We start from the raw sequence: 23,413 nt of genomic DNA on the forward strand, positions 1-23,413 counted from the left end.
TGAAATTCATACGCAAATGGATGGAACTGAAAAATATCATTCTGAGTGATAATACACAGAAAAACACACATGGTATGCACTCATTGATAAGTGGATATTAGCCCAAATGCTGGAATTACCCTACATGCACAGAACACATGAAACTCAAGAAGGGTGACCAAAATGCGAATGCTTCACTCCTTCTTTAAAAGGAGAATAAGAATACCCTTGGGAGGGAATAGGGAGGCAAAGTTTAGAACAGAGGCAGAAGGAACACCCATTCAGAGACTGCCCCACATGTGGCCCATACATATACAGCCACCAAACTAGATAAGATGGATGAAGCAAAGAAGTGCAGAATGACAGGAACCAGATGTAGATCTCTCCTGAGAGACACACCCAGAATATAGCAAATACATAGGCGAATGCCATCATTAAATCACTGAACTGAGAACGGGACCCCCGTTGAAGGAATCTTAGAAAGAACTGAAAGAGCTTGAAGGGGCTCGAGACCCCATATGAACAACAATGCCAACCAACCAGAGCTTCCAGGGACTAAGCCACTACCCAAAGTCAATACATGGACTGACCCTGGACACCAACCTCATAGGTAGCAATGAATAGCCTAGTAAGAGCACCAGTGGAAGGGGAAGGCCTTGGTCCTGCCAAGACTGAACCCCCAGTGAACGTGATTGTTGGGGGGAGGGTGGTAATGGGGGGAGGATGGGGAGGGGAACACCCATGTAGAAGGGGAGGGGTAGGGGTTAGGGGGATGTTGGTCCAGAAATCGGGAAGGGGAACAACAATCGAAATATAAATAAGAAATATTCAAGTTAATAAAGATGAAAAAAATAGTTGCAAATTGAATCCAAGAACACATCCAAATGGTCATCCAACATGATCAAGTAGGCTTTATCCCAGAGATGCAGGGATGGTTCAATATATGGAAATCCATCAACGTAATCCAGTATATAAACAAATTCAAAGAAAAAAGACGTATGATCATCTCAGTAGATGCTATGAAAGTATTTGACAAAATTCAATACCTCTTCATGTTAAAAGTCTTGGAAAGATCAGGAATTCAGGGCCCTTACCTAAGTATAGTAAAGCAATATGCAGGAAACCCTTAGCCAACATCAAACTAAATGGAGAAAAACTTGAAGCAATCCTACTAAAATCAGGAACTAGACAGGGCTGCATACTCTCTCCATACTCATTCAATATAGTAATTGAAGTTCTAGCCAGATCAACCAGACAACAAAAGGAGGTCAAAAGGATACAAATTGGAAAGGAAAAAGTCAAAATATCACTATTTGCAGATGATATGATAGTATTCTTAAGTGACCGCAAATATTCCACCAAAGAACTCCTAAGCCTGATAAACAAGTTCAACAAAGTGGCTGGATATAAAATTAACTCAGACAAATCCCTAGCCTTCCTTTACTCAAAAGGTAAATAAGCTGAGAAAAAAATTAGGGAAATGACACCTTCATTATAGTCACAAATAACATAAAATACCTCTGTGTGACTCTAACCAAGCAAGTGAACGATCTGTATGACAAGAACTTCAAGTCTCTGAAGAAAGAAATTGAAGAAGATCTCAGAAGATGGAAGGATCTTTCATGCTTATAGAATTGCAGGATAAACATAAAATAACATAAAATACCTCTGTGTGACTCTAACCAAGCAAGTGAAAGATCTGTATGACAAGAACTTCAAGTCTCTGAAGAAAGAAATTGAAGAAGATCTCAGAAGATGGAAGGATCTTTCATGCTTATAGAATTGCAGGATTAATATTGTAAAAATGGCCATTTTGCCAAAAGCAATCTACAGATTCAATGCACTCTCCATCAAAATTCCAACCCAATTTTTCACAGAGTGAGAAAGAGAAATTTGCAAATTCATTTGGAATAACAAAAATCCCAGGATAGCAAAAAACTAACTTCAACAATAAAAGAACTTCTGGGGAATCACCATCCCTGAACTCAAGTTGCATTACAGGGCAATGTGGTACATTTGCACAATTAAAACAATGGCTTCATGAAATTCATAGACAAATGGATGGAACTAGAAAATATCATCCTGAGTGAGGTAACTCAATCACAAAAAAACTTACATGGTATGTGCTCATTTATAAGTAGATATTAGCCAAGTAGCTAGGATTACCCAAGATACAATCCACAAACCACATGAAACTCAGGAAGGAGAATGACAAAAGTCGGATGCTTCAGTCCTTCTTAGAAGGGGAAACAAAATATTTGTAAAAGGAGATATGGAGACAAGGTTTCGAGCACAGACTGAAGGAAAGGCCATTTAGAGACTGCCCCACCTGAGGTTCCAGCCCATATATATAGTGCCACAAAACTTAGACAATATTGATGAAACCAAGAAGTGCATGCTGACAGGAGTCTGATATAGCTGTCTTCTGAGAGGCTCTGCCAGAGCATGACAAATACAGAGGCAGACACTCTCAGTCAACCACTGAACTGAGAATGGGGTCTCCATTGGAGGAGTTAGAGAAAGATTTGCAGAAGCTGAAGGAGATTGCAACCCCATAAGAACAACAATACCAACCAACCAGAGCTCTTAGGGACTAAACCACCATTTAAAGAGTACACATGGACAGACCCATGGCTCCAGCTGCATATGTATCAGAGGATGGCCTTATTGAGCACCAGTGTGAGGAGAAGCCCTTGGTCCCCATTGTAGCAGAATGTCCGGGCAGGAGGCAGTAAGGATTGTGTGGATTGGTAGGGTAACACCCTCATACAAGAAGAGGGAGGGGCATGCAATAAGGGATTTATAGATGGGAAACCAGGAAAGAGTATAACATTTGAAATGTAAGTAAAATAAAAAATAAATAATAAAATATGTGTATACATATATGAAAAAGTTTAAATCGGGCTACCCTAAAATTGGATGACAATGCCCCTATTTGATGTCTTATGATGATGGTAAGACACTATTACTGAGAACATTACCTTCTCAAATCATAGAACACACACACACACACACACACACACAAATCAAAAGGGTGCTGACCTGGAAGTTTTATCTTTACCGGTTAGTTCTTTATAAAGCTGGAAGGTTTTATGTATGGAAAGTATAAAATTAATCATTGGCAATATCCACTTGAGAATGCCATTAAGAACAATGACTGTCCTGACAACATATATCTACTAATATACATGGAGGACATGAATGTTATGGAAGTATATTGGTATCAGTCAGGGTTCTCTGAAGGAATAGAATGTATAAAATGTATCTCTCTATATAGGGACAGAATTTTTTCAGATGATTTACAAGCTGTGATCTAGCCAATCCAATAAAGCTGGATATGGATAGAAAATCCAAGAACCCAGTAGTTTCTCAGTCCATTAGGTTGGATGTCTCAGCTGGTCTTTAGTGTGCCTAAGATAAAGTAGGCTCTAATGCCAGTTAAGGAAGTTGTTAACAAGGAAAGAGCATGCAGGCAAAGAGCAAATGTTTCCTTCTTCCATGTCCCTACATAGGCTACTGCCAGAAGGCATGGCCCAGATTAGATCTGGATTAAATGTGTATCTTCCAACCTTAAAGATCTGAATTTGAAGTAGATATTCCTGCTTTAAATTATGCAGAGATCCCTCACAGGTATGCCCTCCATTTTGGGCCTCTGAGTTTAGGGCCTATACCTGGCACAGTTATTAGTTAAGAACTGTGCTTAGATTGATTATAGGTCCTAGGGGAAACCTACAACTATTATTCCAGTAAATGAAATTAGTATTAAACAACTGTTAGTAACATACTGCTATACCCACAGATTAGTGCATCTCTCATCCCTCACCAGAGAAGTCTCTTCTTGCAGTAGATGGTAGTTACCTAAGAGATCCATAATGGTCAACATAGAGGTAATAAGAGAGGCTGTGGAGTTCTCAGACATTCACATCACAGCTCTCTCCAAAACACTCAGTGATCAGGGCAGAAGAAAAGGTAAGAAAATCACAAGTCAGAGGTTTTAGATGAATACAAAGAATGGAGGTTTTCCAGACATAACAGGGCATGTGCACATATAAACTCACAGAGATTGTTATAGCATGTACTAGACCAGCATAAACTCAAGATGTTAAAAAAAAATCCTAATGTGTGAGAAAGGAGAGTGGGGGAGGGGGAGGTGTCAATGTGTCATTACGAGATGATAAGCTATTGCCAAAGGAAAACTTCCTGGAGAGAAAGAGGTAGGACTTTTGTTGTTGCTGTTATTGTTTTTCTTCCTTCCTTCCTTCCTTCCTCTCTCTCTCTCTCTCTCTTTCCTTCTTTCTTTCTTTCTTTCTTTCTTTCTTTCTTTCTTTCTTTCTTTCTAGAGGTGTTGTTTCTGATAGGTTGACCATGTTCCAGGACAGGCCTCACACTCCAACACATTTGGACAACACAAATTAGACCTGATGGGATTAAAAAATGAAAGTGAGAGGTGGAGATAAATCTGAGAAAAGTTGGAGCAGGCATGTGAATATGATCAAAAATTCTCAAAGAATTAATAAAACATTTTAAAGCAATTGCTATCATAGAAGCGCATGCTCATCCATGTTTATTGTTGCCTTATTCACAAAAGTTAGTACTTGAAAATAGCTTAGATGTCTAACGACTAATAAGCAAACAATGAAAATGTGGTAAGTATATATAATGAAATTTATATAGTAAAAAAATGAAATTGTAAAATATTAAAGTAAATGAAGATGCTGGCAAATATACTGAATGATGTAGCCCAGATCAAGAATGACAAATGCCATGTGTTCTCTCTCATATATAGATCTTGTCATCAAATCTTTAAGTTTGTATGTTTAACGTGGAGCACATATAAAGGCCAGGAAACTGTTCCATGAGAATAGAAAAACATCTTCATGGATGAGGCATAGTAGAACAGGTGACATAAAAGGGAATTGGAGAGGAAGGTTCAAGGGGAGAGAGATAGGACAGTAAGGAAGAAAAGATTGATAGAAGGAAACTGACACTAAGAATATTTTTAAAGCTATATTGAACCATTTTACACTTAATGAAAGAGGGAGAGGGAGGGACTGACAGACAGATGAACAGACAAACAGAAGTTACCCTATTCAGGAGATAATGCTCCTTCGGGAAACGATAAATTGCCAAACAAAAAGCCAAGTACCAGATATGAGACACCTAACCTTGAATAGTTAGTTGGTCAGGAGTACATGAGACCCTCCAAACAAATACAGGCTATTTAGTGCACCATTCTTGGTCAACTACAAAATTTTATAAGACTCAATTACTTAAGACAACATATATTTAAACTTACCACTTGCCTTTCTCCTTTCCTGCCCCTCAAATATCCCAGTGAATCCACCTCAGGTCCTTTGCAGCAGTTGTTCCTCCCTACCTGTCTCTTAGCTGTCTCCCTGGCTAATTTCTCTCTGTGTCCGATCATTTGCTACTCTGGAAGTCAGGTTTCCTTGACATACCTTACCCCACAGAGCTTCGTAGGTTCCATCTGTATCTCCTCACCTGTTTTTGTTTTGTTTTGTTTTGTTTTATTGTTTCATTCTGTTTTGATCCTTCTCATATACTGGATAGCTAACTTATCTGGTCCACCTTTTCCATTAGAAAATAAGGTCTGTGAAAGCAGAAAATTTTGTGTTGGTGCAACTACTGTCAAATATAGATCTTTTTATTCTACAAATGTAATGATGAATCCAAAGATCCTTTTCATTATTCCTATTAGAAGATTCAGGGGAGGGAAACATCTTCTCTGATACCTAAGAACCCCAAATCAGGTATGCCAATTATGCCTTTGCCTATCATCTGTGCTTTTAGTCATACTAAATTCACATTGTAGGTTACTATAAGATTTCTCTTCTATTCCTCTACAACTCTGTTCTATTTTATTCTACAACATATTTGGATATGTTATATTTTATATGTGTCATATGCTAGAAGCAAAAATATGACTTATAATCTGGTTAATAAATACATAAAGAGATAATAACTGTACAAGAGTTTTGGTATACTTTTGTTGAATTAACATTTTGGTGAATATTGTGGCATTTATGCCATTGCACATTCTAATCTATATACAGAGTCCTAAACCAACAAAAAAAATCTTGCTATTAATGTTCCCTGGAAAATATCTTGCACAGCCACACCAAGCTTCCAAAACCTGGTAATAATCCCCCTCTTTCTGGGAAACAACCTATGAGAAACAGACCAGACATTTTAGAGCATATTTCTCTATTCATTCCCAAGGGGCTGGTTACTGGTATGTGGACACAGGCTGAGTAGTGCAGTTACTATTTTAAGTAAAAACCTTCTTTGATTTAGTTTGAAAACATAAACATTAAGGCTTTTGACTAATTTGAATATGGCATATGTCCTTTAATTCTGTAAGTAATCAAACTGAGACAGAATTCTATTTTGTAGCCTAACTGCAAAGCATGAGGTAAAGTGAGTTTTTGTTATATTAAAAAAAATGCTTCTACTAAGCAATATTTTCCATCAACATGTTTTCATTCCAGAGAGTCTTAAAACACATTCCTTTTTTATTAGCACAAGTACTAATTAATTCATTTTCTTACCAATTGCCATAAATTACAACAATAAGTTGAAATCTGTTTAAAAGAACTAAGACAAAAGCAAAGACTGAAGGAAAGGAGACAGAGTTTATTTTCTACCTCTCTAGTTAAAAAGGAAAAAATGAAAGACCAATAAACCTACATTCTGGGGTCTTTTGGCCTATGAGCTTCTAAAGTCCAAGGCCCAAAGAGGTGACAACCTTGATATCAAGTTTCTCAGAGTACAAAACATGTTTCTGAACCCTTACACAGAGAAAATGACATTCAAAATCATGCCCAAAGGGAGTCGCAAAGACAGGAGGTTGCTTCTCTGTTGCAGTCCCTTTGTACCAAAATAGTGAAGGAGGAGTCCTTTGCTCAGCAGACTGCCTAGGGAAAATAGAGTTGACCTACTTTTAAGGAAAATGAGTTCCAGGAGTCAAGCTTTAGGACACATGCTCCACCCATGTCTCCTTTCAGTGGAGAGAATTGTCTGAAAATCACTACTAGTAAAAGCAATTGTCATCCTGACAAGAAACTGTTAGGCCACCAAGAATTCTGTTTATTTGTTTTTCTTTCTTTCTTTCTCTCTTTCTTTCTGTCCTTGAGTTTTACTTTGGTTGGTTTTAGGGATATTTTTTCTTTTCTTATTTTTTTTTATTTGTTATTTTTTGAAACACAGTCTCACCATGAAGTTCTGACAGTCCTGAAACTTACTATGTAGACCAGGCTAGCCTTGAGTTCAAAGAGATTTACCTGCCTCTGCCTCCATAGTGCTAGGATTAAAAGCATGCACTACTACACGCAATTCCCTTGGATTCTTAGTTTATAGCCTTAATTGTAACTAGGCAACAGCCCTGCTTTTCAATGTCAAATGCAGTTAACACAGGACAATCACTGCCTAACACAGAGATGTCAGCTCATTATTCTTATTCTAACAGTATTAATTTCTAGTAAATTAATGTCTTCCTAAAATGATTATTAAAATAGAATAACTCTTTGACATACAATGAAGTTTTATGCATTTTTATTGGATATTGTTTATTTACATTTCAAATATTATTCCTTTTCCCAGTTTCCCGTCTATAAGCATCTTATCCCATCCCACTCCCGTACTACTCTAAGGGTGTACCCCTCATCAGACCCTCCCTTCCAGCCTCCCCACCCTGACATTCTCCTACACTGGAGGATCCAGCCTTGGCAGGACCAAGGGCTTCTCCTCCTATTGGTGCCCAACAAGGTCATCCTCTGCTACATATGAAGCTGGAGCCAAGTGTACTCTGTGGGAAGTGGTTTGGTCCCTGATAGCTCTGGTTGGTTGGTATTGTTGTTCTTATGGGGTTGCAAGCCTCTTCAACTCCTTCAATCCTTTCTCTAACTCCTCCAATGGGGATCCCTTTCTCAGTTCAATGGTTTGCTGCTACCATTTATAACTGTATTTGTAAGAATCTGGTTGAGCCTCTAAGGAGACAGCTATAACAGTCAAGCACTTCTTGGTTTCATCAATATTGTCTAGGTTTGATGGCTATATATGTACATGGGCTGGATCCCCAGGTGGTGCAGTCTCTGAATGACCATTACTTCAGTCTCTGCTCCAAAGTTTGTATCCATATCTCTTCCTATGAATATTTTTATTCAACCTTTTAAGAAGGACTGAAGCATAAGTACTTTGGTTGGCCTCCCCTTCTTGAGCTCCATGTGATCTGTGGATTCTATCTTGGGTAATCCAAGCTTTTGGGCTAATATCCACTTACCAGCGAGTGCATACCATGTGTGTATTTTTGTGATTGTGTTACCTCAGTCAGGATTATATTTTCTAGTTCCATCCATGTGCTTATGAATTTTATGAAGTCAATGTTTTTGATAGCTGAATAGATGTACCATATTTTCTGTATCTAATCCTCTGTTGAAGGGCATCTGGGTCCTTTCCAGCTTCTGACTATTATAAATAAGGCTGCTAAGAACATAGTGGAACATGTGTCTTTGAAGTATGTTGAAGCATCATTTGGGTGTATACCCAGGAGTGTAATAGCTGGGTCCAATTTTCTGAGGAACCTCTAGACAGACTTCTAGAATGTTTGTACCAGTTTGCAATCCCAACAATGGAGGAGTTTTCCTCTTTCTTCACATCCTCACCAGCATCTGCAGTCACCTGAGTTCTTGATCTAGGCCATTCTGACTGGTGTGAAGTAGAATCACAGAGTTGCTTTGATTTCCCTGATGACTAAGGATGTTGAATATTTCCTTAGGTACTTCTCGACATTCCATATTCCTCAGCTGAGAATTCTTGGTATCCCATTTTTAATAGGGTTATTTGCTCTTTGCAGTCTAACTTCATGAGTTCTTTGTATATATTGTGTATATATATATATCCAATATATCTGTTGGTTGCTGCTTTGTCCTAATGACAGTGTCCTTTGCCTTACAGAAAATTTGCAGTTTTATGAGGTCCCATTGGTCAATTCTTGATTGTGGAACATAAGCCATTGGTGTTTTGTTCAGGAAATTTTCCCCAGTGCCCATGTGTTTGAGGCCCTTCCCCATGTTTTCTTCTATTAGTTTGAGTGTATCTGGTTTTATGTGGAGGCCCTTGAACTACTTGCACTTCAGCTTTGTATAGGGCACTAAGAATGGGCTGATTTGCATTCTTCTACATGCTGACCTCCAGTTGAACCAGCACCATTTATTGAAAATGCTATTTTTTTTTGCACTGGATGGTTTTAGCTCCGTTGTCAAAGATCAAGAGTGTGGGTACATTTCTGGGTCTCCAATTTTATTCCATTGTTCTAGCTGCCTGTCTCAGTACCAATACCATATAGTTTTTATCACTATTGCTCTGTAATACTCCTTGACATCAGGGCCATTCTTTTATTGTTGAGGATAGTTTGTGCTATCCTGGATATCTTTGTTATTCCAAATGAATTTGCAAATTGCTCTTTATAACTCAATGACGAATTAAGTTGTAATTTTGATGGGGATTGCATTGAATCTGTATATCGCTTTTGGCAAGATGGACATTTTTACTATATTAATGCTGCCAATCCATGAGCATGGAAGGTCTTTCCATCTTCTGAGATCTTCAATTTCTTTTTTCAGAGATTTGAAGTTCTTGTCATACAGATCTTTCACTTTCTTGGTTAGAGTCACCTGGAGTTATTTCATGTGATTTTGGACTATGGTGAAGAGTGTCATTTCCTTAATTTCTTTCTCAGCCTGTTTAGCCTTTGAGTACAGAAAGGCTAATGATGTGTTTGAGTTAAGTTTTATACCCAGCGCCTTTGCTGAAGTTGTTTATCAGGCTTAGTAGTTCTCTGGAATTGTTGGGGTCACTAAAGTATACTATCATACCATCTACAAACTGATATTTTGACCTCTGCTCTCAGGTGTGTCAGTGCTCCTGGCAACTGGCTTTCAGTTCTGGGCTCAGAAGAGTCCTGCCACTGACTATTCCATGTTCCTGTATCCAGGGACCACTAGGTAGTTTTTACTTGGGCCAGGAATGTGAGCAGAAGTTGTGGTCTCCCCTGAGTTCTCAAGAGTTCTGAGAGTCCAGCTTTCTCTCTCTCCCATGAGATTTGGGTACAGAGAACAGTGGGGCCTGTTCAGCTCCTGGTGCAGTTAGAAACCAGAAGTGTCCTGTCCCAGATTGCCCTTGCCTTTGTGTGTCCTGAGGCCACCAGCCTTGCTCAGAGCATAAGATTTGGTTTTACCTCTTCTCTCAGGTGTGTTGGCACTACTGGAGACTGGCTTTCAGCTCTGGGCTCAGGCAAAAGTAGTTGTCTCCTCTGAGCTCTCAGGATTGTCCGTACTTCTGAGAGTCGAGCTCTGTCTCCCATGGAATTTGGGTACAGAGAGCTGGGGGACTGATTCAGTTCTGGGCGCCAGCAGAAACTAGAAGGTTTTTGTGCCTGCCTGCTCCCATGTTCCTATCCAGAGAGCAGTAGGCAGTTTTTGCTTGGGCCAGTAATATGAGTAGAAGTTGTGGTCTCCCCTGAGCTCTCAGGATGGTCTGCATTTCTGAGAGTCCAGCTCTCTCCCCTATAAGATTTAGGTTGGTTTGTGTGTGTGTGTGTGTTTGTGTGTGTGTGTGTGTGTGTGTGTGTGTGTGTGTGTGTGTGTGTGTGCGTGTGTGTGTGTGTGTGTGTTTTCTTTAGAAGTTCTAAGTAAGCTATTCCATAAGTTAGTCTTTTATAAAATGTGAACATAGTAATTCCAAGAAGGAGAAAAACATGAATTGTAAGAAGGAACCAAATTGAAGATATTTTGAATAAAAATTTCCAATTTGTTTATTTTTTCATTTCATTAATTAATTAACTTTACATCCAGATTGCAGCTTCTTCTCCCTCATCTCCTTCCAGTTTTTTTTTTGTTTTATCTTTATTGACTTGAGTATTTCTTATTTATATTTCGATTGTGATTCCCCTTCCTGGTTTCCTGGCCAACAACAACCCTAACCCCTCCCACTCCCCTTCTCTGTGGGTGTTCCCCTCCCCATCCTCCCCCCATTACCACCCTGCCCCAACAATCACGTTCACTGGGGGTTCAGCCTTGGCAGGGCCAAGGGCTTCCCTTTCCACTGGTGCTCTTACTAGGCTATTCACTGCTACCTATAAGGTTGAAGACCAGGGTCAATCCATGTATAATCTTTGAGTAGTGGCTTAGTACCTGGAAGCTCTGGTTGGTTGGCATTGTTGTTCATATGGGGTCTCGAGCTCCTTCAAGCTCTTCCAGTCCTTTCTCTGATTGCCTTAACTGGGGTCCCGTTATCAGATCAGTGGTTTGCTGCTGGCATTTGCCTATGTATTTGCTGTATTCTGGGTGTGTCTCTCTGGAGAGATCTACATCCGGTTCCTGTCAGCCTGCACTTCGTTCTTTCATTCATCTTATCTAGTTTGGTGGCTGTATATGTATGGGCCACATGTGCGGCAGGCTCTGAATGGGTGTTCCTTCTGCCTCTGTTCTAAACTTTGCCTCCCTATTCCCTGTCAAGGGTATTCTTGTTCCCCTTTTAAAAAAGGAGTGAAGCATTCGCATTTTGGTCATCTTCTTGAGTTTTATATGTTATGTGCATCAAGGGTAATTTGAGCATTTGGGCTAATATCCACTTATCAAAGAGTGCATACCATGTGTGTTTTTCTGTGATTTGGGCTACTTCACTCAGGATGATATTTTCCAGTTCCATCCATTTGCCTATGAATTTCATAAAGTCTTTGTTTTTGATAGCTGAGTAATATTCCATTGTGTAGATGTACCATTTTTTTCTGTATCCATTCCTCTGTTGAAGGGCATCTGGGTTCTTTTCAGCTTCTGGATATTTTAAATAAGGCTGCTATGAACATAGTAGAGCATGTGTCTTTGTTATATATTGGGGAATCTTTTGGGTATATGCCCAAGAGAGGTATAGCTGGGTCCTCAGGTAGTTCAATGTCCAAGTTTCTGAGGAACCACCAGAATGATTTCCAGAATGGTTTTACCAGTCTGCAATCCCACCAACAATGGAGGAGTGTTCCTCCTTCTCCACATCCTCGCCAGCATTTGCTGTCACCTGAGTTTTTGATCTTAGCCATTCTCACTGGTGTGAGGTGACATCTCAGGGTTGTTTTGATTTGCATTTCCCTTATGACTAAAGATGTTGAACATTTCTGTAGGTGTTTCTCAGCCATTTGGCATTCCTCAGCTGTGAATTCTTTGTTTAGCTCTGAACCCCATTTTGTAATAGGGTTACTTGTCTCCCTGCGGTCTAACTTCTTGAGTTCTTTGTATATTTTGGATATAAGGCCTCTATCTGTTGTAGGATTGGTAAAGATCTTTTCCCAATCTGTTGGTTGCCGTTTTGTCCTAACCACAGTGTCCTTTGCCTTACAGAAGCTTGGCAGTTTTATGAGATCCCATTTGTCGATTCTTGATCTTAGAGCATAGGCCATTGGTGTTTTGTTCAGGAAATTTTCTCCAGTGCCCATGTGTTTGAGATGCTTCCTCACTTTTTCTTCTATTAGTTTGAGTGTATCTGGTTTGATGTGGAGGTCCTTGATCCACTTGGACGTAAGATTTGAACAGGGTGATAAGCATGGATCAATCTGCATTCTTCTACATGCTGACCCCCAGTTGAACCAGCACCATTTGCTGAAAATGCTATCTTTTTTCCATTGGACAGTTTTGGCTCTTTTGTCAAATATCAAGTGCCCATAGGTGTGTGGGTTCATTTCTGGGTCTTCAATTCTATTCCCTTGGTCTATATGTCTGACTCTGTACCAATACCATGCAGTTTTTATCACTATTGCGCTGTAAAACTGCTTGAGTTCAGGGATAATGTTTCCCCCAGAAGTCCTTTTATTGTTGAGGATAGTTTTAGCTATCCTGGGTTTTTTGTTATTCCAGATGAATTTGCAAATTGTTCAGCCTAACTCTCTGAAGAATTGGATTGGTATTTTGATGGGGATTGCATTGAACCTGTAGATCGCTTTTGGTGAAATGGCCATTTTTACATTGTTAATCCTGCCAATCCATGAGCATGGGAGATCTTTCCATCTTCTGAGGTCTTCTTAAATTTCTTTCTTCAGAGGCTTGAAGTTCTGATCATACAGATCTTTTACTTGCTTGGTTAAAGTCACACCGAAGTGTTTCATATTATTGAGGACTATTATGAAGGGTGTTGTTTCTCTAATTTCTTTCTCAGCTTGATTCTCTTTTGTGTAGAGGAAGGCTACTGATTAATTTGAGTTAATTTTATACCCAGCCACTTTGCTGAAAGTGTTTATCAGGTTTAGGAGTTCTCAGGTGCAACTTTTGGGATCACTTAAATATACTATCATATCATCTGCAAATAGTGATACTTTGATTTCTTCTTTTCCAATCTGTTTCCCCTTGATCTCCTTTTGTCATCTAATTGCTCTGGCTAGAATTTCAAGAACTATATTGAATAAGTAGGGAGAGAGTGGGCAGCTTTGTCTAGTCCCTGATTTTAGTGGGATTGCTTCAAGTTTCTCTCTGTTTAGTTTAATGTTAGCTACTGGTTTGCTCTATATGGCTTTTACTGTGCTTAGGTATGGGCATTATATTCCTATTCTTTCCAGGACTTTTATCTTGAAGGGGTGTTGAATTTTGTCAAATGCTTTCTCAGCATCTAATAAAATGATCATGTGGTTTTGTTCTTTCAGTTTGTTCATATAATGGATTACATTGACGGTTTTCCATATATTAAACCATCCCTGCATGCCTGGGATGAAGCCTACTTGATCATGGTGGATGAATCTTTTGATGTGCTCTTGGATTCAGTTAGCCAGAATTGTATTGAGTATTTCTGTGTCTATATTCATAAGGGAAATTGGTCTGAAGATCTCTTTCTTTGTTGGGCCTTTGTGTGCTTTAGGTATAAGAGTAATTGTGGCTTCGTAGAAGGAATTCGGTAGGGCTCCATCTGTTTCAATTTTGTGGAATAGTTCGGATAGTATTGGTCTTCTATGAAGATCTGATAGAATTCTGCACTGTACCCTTCTGGACCTCGGCTCTTTTTGGTTGGGAGACCTATAATGACTGTTTCCATTTCATTAGGAGTTATGGAGTTGTGGTTTAATGGTTTATCTGTTCCTGATTTAACTTCGGTACCTGATATCTGTCTAGGAAATTGTCCATTTCCTGCAGATTTTCAAGTTTTGTTGAATATAGGCTTTTGTAGTAGGATCTGATGATTTTTTGAATTTCCTCTGAATCTGTAGTTATGTCTCCCTTCTCATTTCTGATTTTGTTAATTTGTATACACTCTCTGTGTCCTCTCATTAGTCTGGCTCAGGGTTGATCTATCTTGTTGACTTTCTTAAAGAACCACCTTTTGGTACTGTTGATTCTTTGTATTGTCCTTTTTGTTTCTACTTGGTTGATTTCAGCTCTGAGTTTGATTATTTCCTGCCTTCTACTCCTCCTGGGTATATTTCCTTTTTTTTCTTCTAGAGCTTTTAGGTGTGCTGTCAAGCTGCTGATATATGCTCTCTCCTGTTTATTTCTGCAGGCACTCAGAGCTATGAGTTTTCCTCTTAGCATAGCTTTTATTGTGTCCCATTGTCCCATGCGCGACCTCTCCAGCAAGAAAACACGCGGGGACATATGAATCCTTGCGGCAGCCAAACTTTTATTAAAATCTTATGGAGAGCCCCACGCGCCCGCATGGCGTGGCTTATATACACCCTAGCACGGCGCATCCACACCTGATTGGTCACTTACCCATGATCTCATAAGGCACGCCCAGGAGTGGGCAAAGACCTGCCATGAAGGCACTCTTGCACATGCGCACACAGTTAACTGCCTGAAAGGAAGTAGGCTGGAGTTATCATCTTGTAATGGTGGGAGCTTTCCTGGCCTTCCACGTGGGGCGCAGTGGAAGCCAGCGCCATCGTGTGGTGGCGAATGTTAAAGCGGCCCTCTACATCTCCCCCTATTTATTTATTTTATCACAAATCATTTATTTTATAACAAATCATGATCACCCTATCGCGTACAATGAGGAAACCTCAGCGATGTGGAAGGGCTGATCAAAGGATCATTGAATCTCTCTCATCCCAGTGCAATGGATCCACAGATCCATGGGGTGCAAGAGCAGAGAACTCAGATACTGAGAGAGAGTCTCTCTCATCCCAGTGCAATGGATCCACAGATCCATGGGGTGCAAGAGCAGAGAACTCAGATACCGACTAATATTTTGAAGATAGATAACCAAATTCCAGGGGAGGCCCCTTGTACAATGGCCACAAGTGCTTGAGTGATAACGGCCTTGTCACTTTTCTGTTGAGATCTGAGTTTGCAAACCAACCACAGCATGAACATTAATCCACAGCATAGGGCTGCACCAAACAGAGCCACTCCCGATAAGTAGTGGGCACCTCATCTGGTTCACCTCAGCTGTTACCACCAAGGGCCATAGTCAAGCCGCTCCTATAACAGAATTTAGAATTCCCAATTGTTAGTAACTACTCCAGAAAGTTTACCCACTGTGCTTGTCTAACAATAGATTGGGGGAGGATAACTCCAGACACTGCAGACACAATGTCTGCAGCAGTAATGGCTGCTACAATAGCAGCAAAAGTGTCAAGATCTTTTCCAGGACAGTTCAGGATCTCTGGAACAACCAGCAGGCAATGGAACCATTTCTGAGATCTGTACAACCAGGGCAGAGTTCCCCAGTCCACAGCAGCTTTATGCAGGTGGCATTCCTGTGAAGCTACAGTCTGTAAAATGACCAGTTAAGGCAGCAAGAGTCACCAGGGAATGAAGGGGGCAGCAACGGCTGGAGTCCAGTCTTCTCCAGCAAGCAGCAGTGCACAGAAGATCAGAGAGCGGGCCATAGTGGGACAGGACACACGCAGCGGTAACACTGAACTGCAGCAACGGCAAAATCTCTGTGATGACAAAGGATGAAGGGGAATCTTTCATCTTCCTCTCAGGGCAGAGGAATGACTCCAGGGACCCGAACCACGAAAGCTGAATCTTCATGTAACCAGGATCAGCAAGTCTCAGCAACCACTCAGGCAGCTGGCATACTCTTGTAGAATCCTGTAGAAAAAACACAAAGATTCCTTCTTCCCCATATAAAATATCTGGACAGGATCATGTCAATATGTGGATCTTTCTATTTCACCTAGGCAGAAGTATGCCTAGTTGTAGGGTGCCATAAACTTTGGCATCCAAATTTTAAAATTGAAATAAAAGGAGCATTATTTAGCATACAGGGATAACTCCCCCTATTTATTTATTAAGATATAGTAAGGATATTATTTATTAAGGTAAGTCCTCGAGGATTAAATTGAGGATACTGAGCACTTGTATTTATAAATTGACTTGTATACCAAATTATTGTCTCCAGCATTATTGTTTTGGATATATAAAGAATGAGATTTTTTGACTAATATTCCTATGTAAGGCCTATAGTCTGTCTGGTATCAATGTCCTCCCTTGCTAAAAAGCCCAGGCAATCCAGTTTGAGTTCTTAAATGTCCTATAAGGGAACAGTACTTAGTGCTCTTAACCACTAAGCCATTTCTTTAGCACCTCAACAAACTTTATTTACCTAAATATAAGCATTAATTAGAAATGCCAAATCCTGTAAATATTGTCCAGATTCAGTCATACTAGAAATCCCTGAACTGGCAGGGTGAGGCTGGGAATTGTAATCAAGCAAATGGAGTCTTCCTCTTTTCATATCAACTCCATTACCATTTTCAAAGAGCTGGGTCTATGGTTTTGTTCAGTTGTCTGAGCCAGAGCACTGAAAGGACAGTGAGTTGTCAGACAATTTACACTGAAATCACTCACTGATTTTAACTAGAAAACCTGTCTCTAATAAAGCATTAAGTAATTGAAATCAATTGTAAACCACAAGCCACACATTGGCTATCAGTATGTGAATTGAAAGCTTGATTTAAAAACAGTGGCTAAAGCACAGGATTTAATAATGTACTGAAGCAACAGAAACTCAAGAGAATAAATAAGTGATCCAATCATATATGTAGCCTTTTCATTAGATGAACCACCTATAAATACACTAAGCGCATTTCCTATGGGTTGTATGCACAAATATGTAGGAAGTACAAAAGCATGCAAAGAGTAAAATTATCAATTTTGCCTGAAAAATTTGTATATGTAATAGGCCAAATATCAGTATTTTTTAATAACCAATTTAAATGTTGTTTGGAATAAGATATGTTTCACCAGGTTTCTTTTTAAAATACTTCCATGACTCTAGTCCACAACTCTGTATTAACACAGCTGAAGCTTTATCTCCAATGTGCATAACAAAGACCTAAGTCCTCTGGTAGGGTGAGGTACTTAGCCAATTAACATATCCTTAGAAGCTTAAAATTAGTTTCAAATATTCTTTTCTGGAGTAGTCTAACAGCTACTCCTCAAATATTAAAGCTCATATTGAGAGCAAAGGTTTGTAGTAAAAATTTCCATATACACTGAAAGATTCAAAGTTCCAACCTCTCACATTGAAGAAGCAACAAAATTACACAACACAAGGCTGTTAGCCATTCCTAATGACATCACTTTATGGGCTCTCCAAAACTATAAGCAAGCTCATGGAATGAAAACTCAAAATCAATCCTCTAAATCTATCTTGAAATGGCAGCTGGAGTAAACATACTGGCTGTAATGTTCTCACAAGTTCTAAAACCTCATCAATCCTTTGTAAATCTTGTAATAATCTCTACCTGTTTGATTTTTTCTCTTAATTAAAAATAAGTTTGAGTTAGTCAATGTAACACTGACAATCTTTAATCACAATCTTTAAGATCTCTTTGTAAGACCAGAGTACAGCCACAACTTTGGAAAGTCACCTGAGTTCTGAGTACATGACTAGGCAGCTGTCCTTGGGGCAGTGGAATTAGCATTAAAATACAGATAACTTCAGGGCAAACCACAACTTTGGAAAGCAAAACTCGACCTCCAACAAACTAGTACAAAGTTTGACTGCCAATTCCTATAGATGAACACACGATGGTGTAGTCTCCAGTACCTCAACAAAGAGACATTGTCCTAAATTCTTTTAGAAGCCTGGTTTCTAGGATAAGAATTCCATAAAAATATTATCTCAATTTAGATCTGTTTCCCTGGGTTGGCTCATGCCACATGTTGTCGAGAAATGACTCCATCCAAATTACCAGCTTTATGTCAACTTTCTGTTACCAATATTATACCTTTTTAACTATATCCAATAACTTGAAAGCCAATAGTCCATAACCAAGGCAAGTAGAGCATATTTACACATTTAAAACCAATCAGAAACAAATTGAAGTGGCACACATATCTTTAATAGTTAGACCAAACACCATTTATACCTTTTTAGCTATGATTTTAAGAGAAGCACCTTGTCACCTGTTGAGTCAAATAATGAGTCAGGGATTTCTCTTAGAGAAACAGCTCTCAGCTCTTGTACCAAAGAAGCTGAGAAGCTGCTGGCACCTTTAAGATCAGCTCGTGCAGACGCTTAGCCTCTGGGCAGCTTCTCCAGGTGACCTAAACTCCTGGCTGCAGGTGCAGGGCTCTAAAGGCCTGATTGAAACTGTTTTTTATTCATTTGTTCCCTTTTTGAAATGAGTTAAAACCAAATCAAGGTGTGAACGACCAGCAGATAAAGCTTTTACCATTTTTTCTTTTGAACATGAAACATAAAACATTTAAACAACGAGAAACAAGAACCACAGACATAAACTGACAGACATGGGGACATCCTGGTGCACCAGGGACAGACAATAGACAAAGAGGGAAAAAACCAGATGGTGTTCACGGTGAGTATCCACTCGAGTGGAGTCGATATGGACGATGGATTGTCTCAATTCCTGGACTAGTCCAGGAACGTGTTGAAACCCAATTCCTGTAAGATACTGAGATATATTATCTGACCAGCATGACTGACATTCGCCAATGGTATGGCAGTGAAACACAGTCCTGAATATTTTTACTCACAACCCAATTACATTAACTCCATCAAGCTGTGCATGGGCATAGAGATGTCCTTTTTTTGATTCTCCTGAATAAATTTTCAGGCGGTCTGCCTCTATCAAGCCTAATCAGTATGACTCTGCAAATCTTATAGAGCCTGATCACACCTTTTACCAGCACAAAGACAAAATTTTTCTCCCAAAACACTGTCTTCCTTTTATCTCCTTTTCTTTTCATTTTTTCTTTAGAGACCTTTTCTCCCTCCGACATACTTTCTTGTTGTTCTGTAAGGACCCTCTGACCTGTCCTAACGGCTGTAACGGCTTCCCACACAAAGAAAAAAATAAACAACATTACCAGCCTTGTCCACGAAGGATCCATAACTTTTGGTTTCTTCACAATTTTTGCAGGGGTCCCTCCCTCAGTAGCTGAGGTGGCCACTGTCCCCGGTGTGTCCTTTCCCCGCACTATCACCTCTGACGGTGGTAAGACCAAAGAGGGGCCTGGTGCTTGAGATCGATCAGTATCATTTTTTCGTTGCAACCTTTCACTACGCTCTGTTTCTGACATGCTTTCCTATCATGTCTTTGGAGTTTACCTCAATTCCTGCCGCTTCTGGATTCTCTCTGCGGACGGAGGACTCCCTCTCGGCACCTGGCGATTGTGTGGCATTTTTTATCCCGGGTTTCGGCACAAAATGTCCCACGCGCGACCTCGCCAGCAAGAAAACACGCGGGGACATACGAATCCTTGGGGCAGCCAAACTTTTAATAAAATCTTATGGAGAGCCCCACGCGCCCGCAGGGCACGGCTTATGTACACCTTAGCGTGGCGCATCTACACCTGATTGGTCACTTACCCATGATCTCATAAGGCACGCCCCGGAGTGGGCAAAGACCTGGCACGAAAGCACTCTTGCACATGTGCACACAGTTAACTTCCTGAAAGGAAGTCGGCTGGCGCGGCAGAAGCCAGCACCATCTTGTGGTGGTGAATGTTAAAGCGGCCCTCTACAACCCATAAGTTTGGGTATGTTGTACCTTCATTTTCATTAAATTCTAAGAAGTCTTTCATTTCTTTCTTTATTTCTTCCTTGACCAGGTTATCATTGAGTAGAGCATTGTTCAAATTCAGTGTATATGTGGACGTTCTTCCCTTATTGTTATTGAAGACCAGCTTTAGCCCCTGGTGGTCTGATAGGACGCATGGGATTATTTTTATCTTTTTGTATCTGTTCAGGCCTGTTTTTTGACCAATTATATGGTCAATTTTGGAGAAAGTACCATGAGGTGGTGAGAAGGTATATCATTTTGTTTTAGGACAGAATGTTGTATAAATATCTGTTAAGTCCATTTGGTTCATGATTTCTTTTAGTTCGTCTATGTCTCTGTTTAATTTCTGTTTCCATGATCTGTCCATTGATTAGAGTGGAGTGCTCATGTATCCTACTATTATTGTTTGAAGTGCAATGTGTGCTTTTAGCTTTAGTAAGTTTTTTTTTTTTTTTTTTAATGTATGTAGGTGCCCTTGTATTTGGAGAATAGATATTTAGGATTGAGCGTTCATCCTGGTGGATTTTTCCTTTGATGAATAGAAAGTGTCCTTCCTTATCTTTTTTGATGAATTTTAGTTGAAAATTGATTTTATCCGATATTAGAATGGCTACTCCAGCTTGCTTCTTCAGACCATTTGCTTGGAAAGTTGTTTTCCAGCCTTTCATTCTGAGGTAGTGTCTGTCTTTGACTCTGAGGTGTGTCTCCTATAGGCAGCAGAATGCAGGGTCCTCATTGCATATCCTGTTTGTTAATCTGTGTCCTTTTATTGGGGAGTTGAGAACATTGATGTTGAGAGATATTAAGGAATAGTGATTATTGCTTCCTGTTATATTCATATTTGGATATGAGGTTATGTTTGTGTGCTTTTCTTCTCTTTGTTTTGTTGCCAAGACGATTAGTTTCATGCTTTTTCTAGGGTGTAGCTTGCCTCCTTATGTTGGGCTTTACCATTTATTATCCTTTGTAGCACTGGATTTGTAGAAAGATATTGTGTAAATTTGGTTTTGTCATGGAATATCTTGGTTTCTCCATCTCTGTTAATTGAGAGTTTTGTTGGATACAGTAACCTGGGCTGGCATTTGCGTTCTCTTAGGGTCTGTATGACATCTGTCCAGGATCTTCTGGCTTTCATAGTCTCTGGTGAGAAGTCTGGTGTGGTTCTGATAGGTCTGCTTTTATATGTTATTTGACTTTTTCCCTTACTGCTTTTAATATTCTTTCTTTATTTTGTTCCTTTGGTGTTTTGACTATTATGTGATGGGAGGTTTTTCTTTTCTGGTCCAACTTGTAGTTCTGTAGGCTTCTTGTATGGTTATGGGCATCTCTTTCTTTAGGTTAGGGAAGTTTTCTTCTATGATTTTGTTGAAGATATTTACTGGTCCTTTGAGCTGGGAGTCTCTTCTATACCTATTATCCTTAGGTTTGATCTTCTCACTGAGTCCTGGATTTCTTGTATGTTTTGGACCAGTAGCTTTTTCTGTTTTACATTATCTTTGACCATTGTGTCAATGATTTCTATGGAATCTTCTGCTCCTGAGATTCTCTCTTCTATCTCTTGTATTCTGTTTGTGATGCTTGTATGTACGGCTCCTTGTCTCTTCCTTTGGTTTTCTATATCCAGGGTTGTTTCCCTGTGTCCTTTCTTTATTGCTTCTATTTCCATTTTTAATTCCTTCACCTGTTTGATTGTGTTTTCCTGGAATTCTTTCAGGGATTTTTGTGATTCCTCTTTATAGGCTTCTACTTGTTTATTTATGTCTTCCTGTGTTTCTCTAAGGGAGTTCTTCATGTCTTTCTTGAAGTCCTCCAGTATCAAATATGGTTTTAAATCTAGATCTTGCTTTTCTGTTGTGTTTGGATATTCAGTGTTTGCTTTGGTGGGAGAATTGGGCTCCGATGATGCCATGTAGTCTTGGTTTCTGTTGCTTGGGTTCCTGTGCTTGCCTCTCGACATCAGGTTGTCTCTGGTGTTACCTTGTTTTGCTATTTCTGACAGTGGCTAGACTGTCCTATAGGCCTGTGTGTCAGGAGTGCTGTAGACCTGTTTTCCTGTTTTCTTTCAGCGAGTTATAGGAACAGAGTGTTCTGCTTTTAGGCACGTAGTCTTCCCTGTCTACTGGTCTTCAGCTGTTCCTGTGGGCCTGTGTCCTGAGTCCGCCAGGGAGGTTGCTTGGACCAGAAATGTTGGTCTTACCTGTGGTCCCACAGCTCAAGTGGCTCATGAGGGGCTGCTTTTGAGCTCTCTGTGAGGGCGGCAACCAGGAGGCCTGAGCTGCCTTTTCCTGTGGCCCCGTGCACTGGCATCCTAGATGGCCTTAGGTGTTTTCCGCTGGAGTCCGAAATGTGGGCAGAGTGTAATCTCTTCTGGCTTCCCAGGCGTGTCTGCCCCTCTGAAGGTTTAGCTCTCCCTCTCTAGGGATTTGGGTACAGAGAACTGTTGACCAGGTCCGGGCAGTGTCTGGACTTCGGGGGATCTGCTGTTCGAGTGCCCCTATTTTCAGGTTCCCAGAGGCGGTATACAGTTTCCTCTTGGGCCAGGGATGTGGGCACGGGTGAGCAGTATTGGTGGTCTCTCCCGCTTTGAAGTCTCTGGCGTGCCCACCTGTCTGAGTGGTGAGCTCTCTCTCCCAAGGGGTTTGGGAGCAGTGAGCTTTGGGCCAGGATCACCGAGGTTGGTGCTCCAGCTAAAAACTATAAGTGTCTGGTCCCAGAGGAATTTTGCCCCTGTGTGTCCTGAGTCCACCAGGCAGGTCGCTTGGAGCAGAAAAGTTGGTTTCACCTGTGGTTCCGCAGCTCAAGTTGCTCATGGGGGTCTGCTTTTGAGCTCTCCGTGAGGGCGGCAACCAGGAGGGCCTGTGCTGCCTTTTTCCTCTCCTCCCAATTCTACCCTCTCTCCTTCCCTTCCCCCATCCTTACCTCCATTTCTCTTCAGGGGGCGGGGATCAAACAATATCAACCTGCCTTGGCAAATCAAGTTGCAGTAGGACTAGGTTCTTCTTCTTCTTCTTCTTCTTCTTCTTCTTCTTCTTCTTCTTCTTCTTCTTCTTCTTCTACTACTACTACTACTACTACTACTACTACTACTACTACTACTACTACTACTATTGAGGTTAGACGAGGCAGCCCAAACTTCCATTTTGAATAGAATCAAATATAGTTTAAATCCCCATGACCTCCCTGGGTAACTGACATTCTGGTTGGCAAGTTGAGACATGAATGCTAGGCAAGTTAGCCCACCAGAGTTTAATAATCCAACCAATGGGAACAAGATAAGTGTACCACAAAGGCATAGTCCTAAGAAATTTCCCTATCTCTTAATTCTGATTGGTGGGGTAACCTGGCACAGATGTTTGTGGATTTAAGTTTCTCTACATTTAATTTGATGTTGGCCTGCTGTATATT

This window comes from Rattus norvegicus, chromosome 17, assembly GCF_021556685.1.
Source record: "Rattus norvegicus strain SHRSP/BbbUtx chromosome 17, alternate assembly SHRSP_T2T, whole genome shotgun sequence".
Lineage (NCBI taxonomy): Eukaryota > Metazoa > Chordata > Mammalia > Rodentia > Muridae > Rattus > Rattus norvegicus.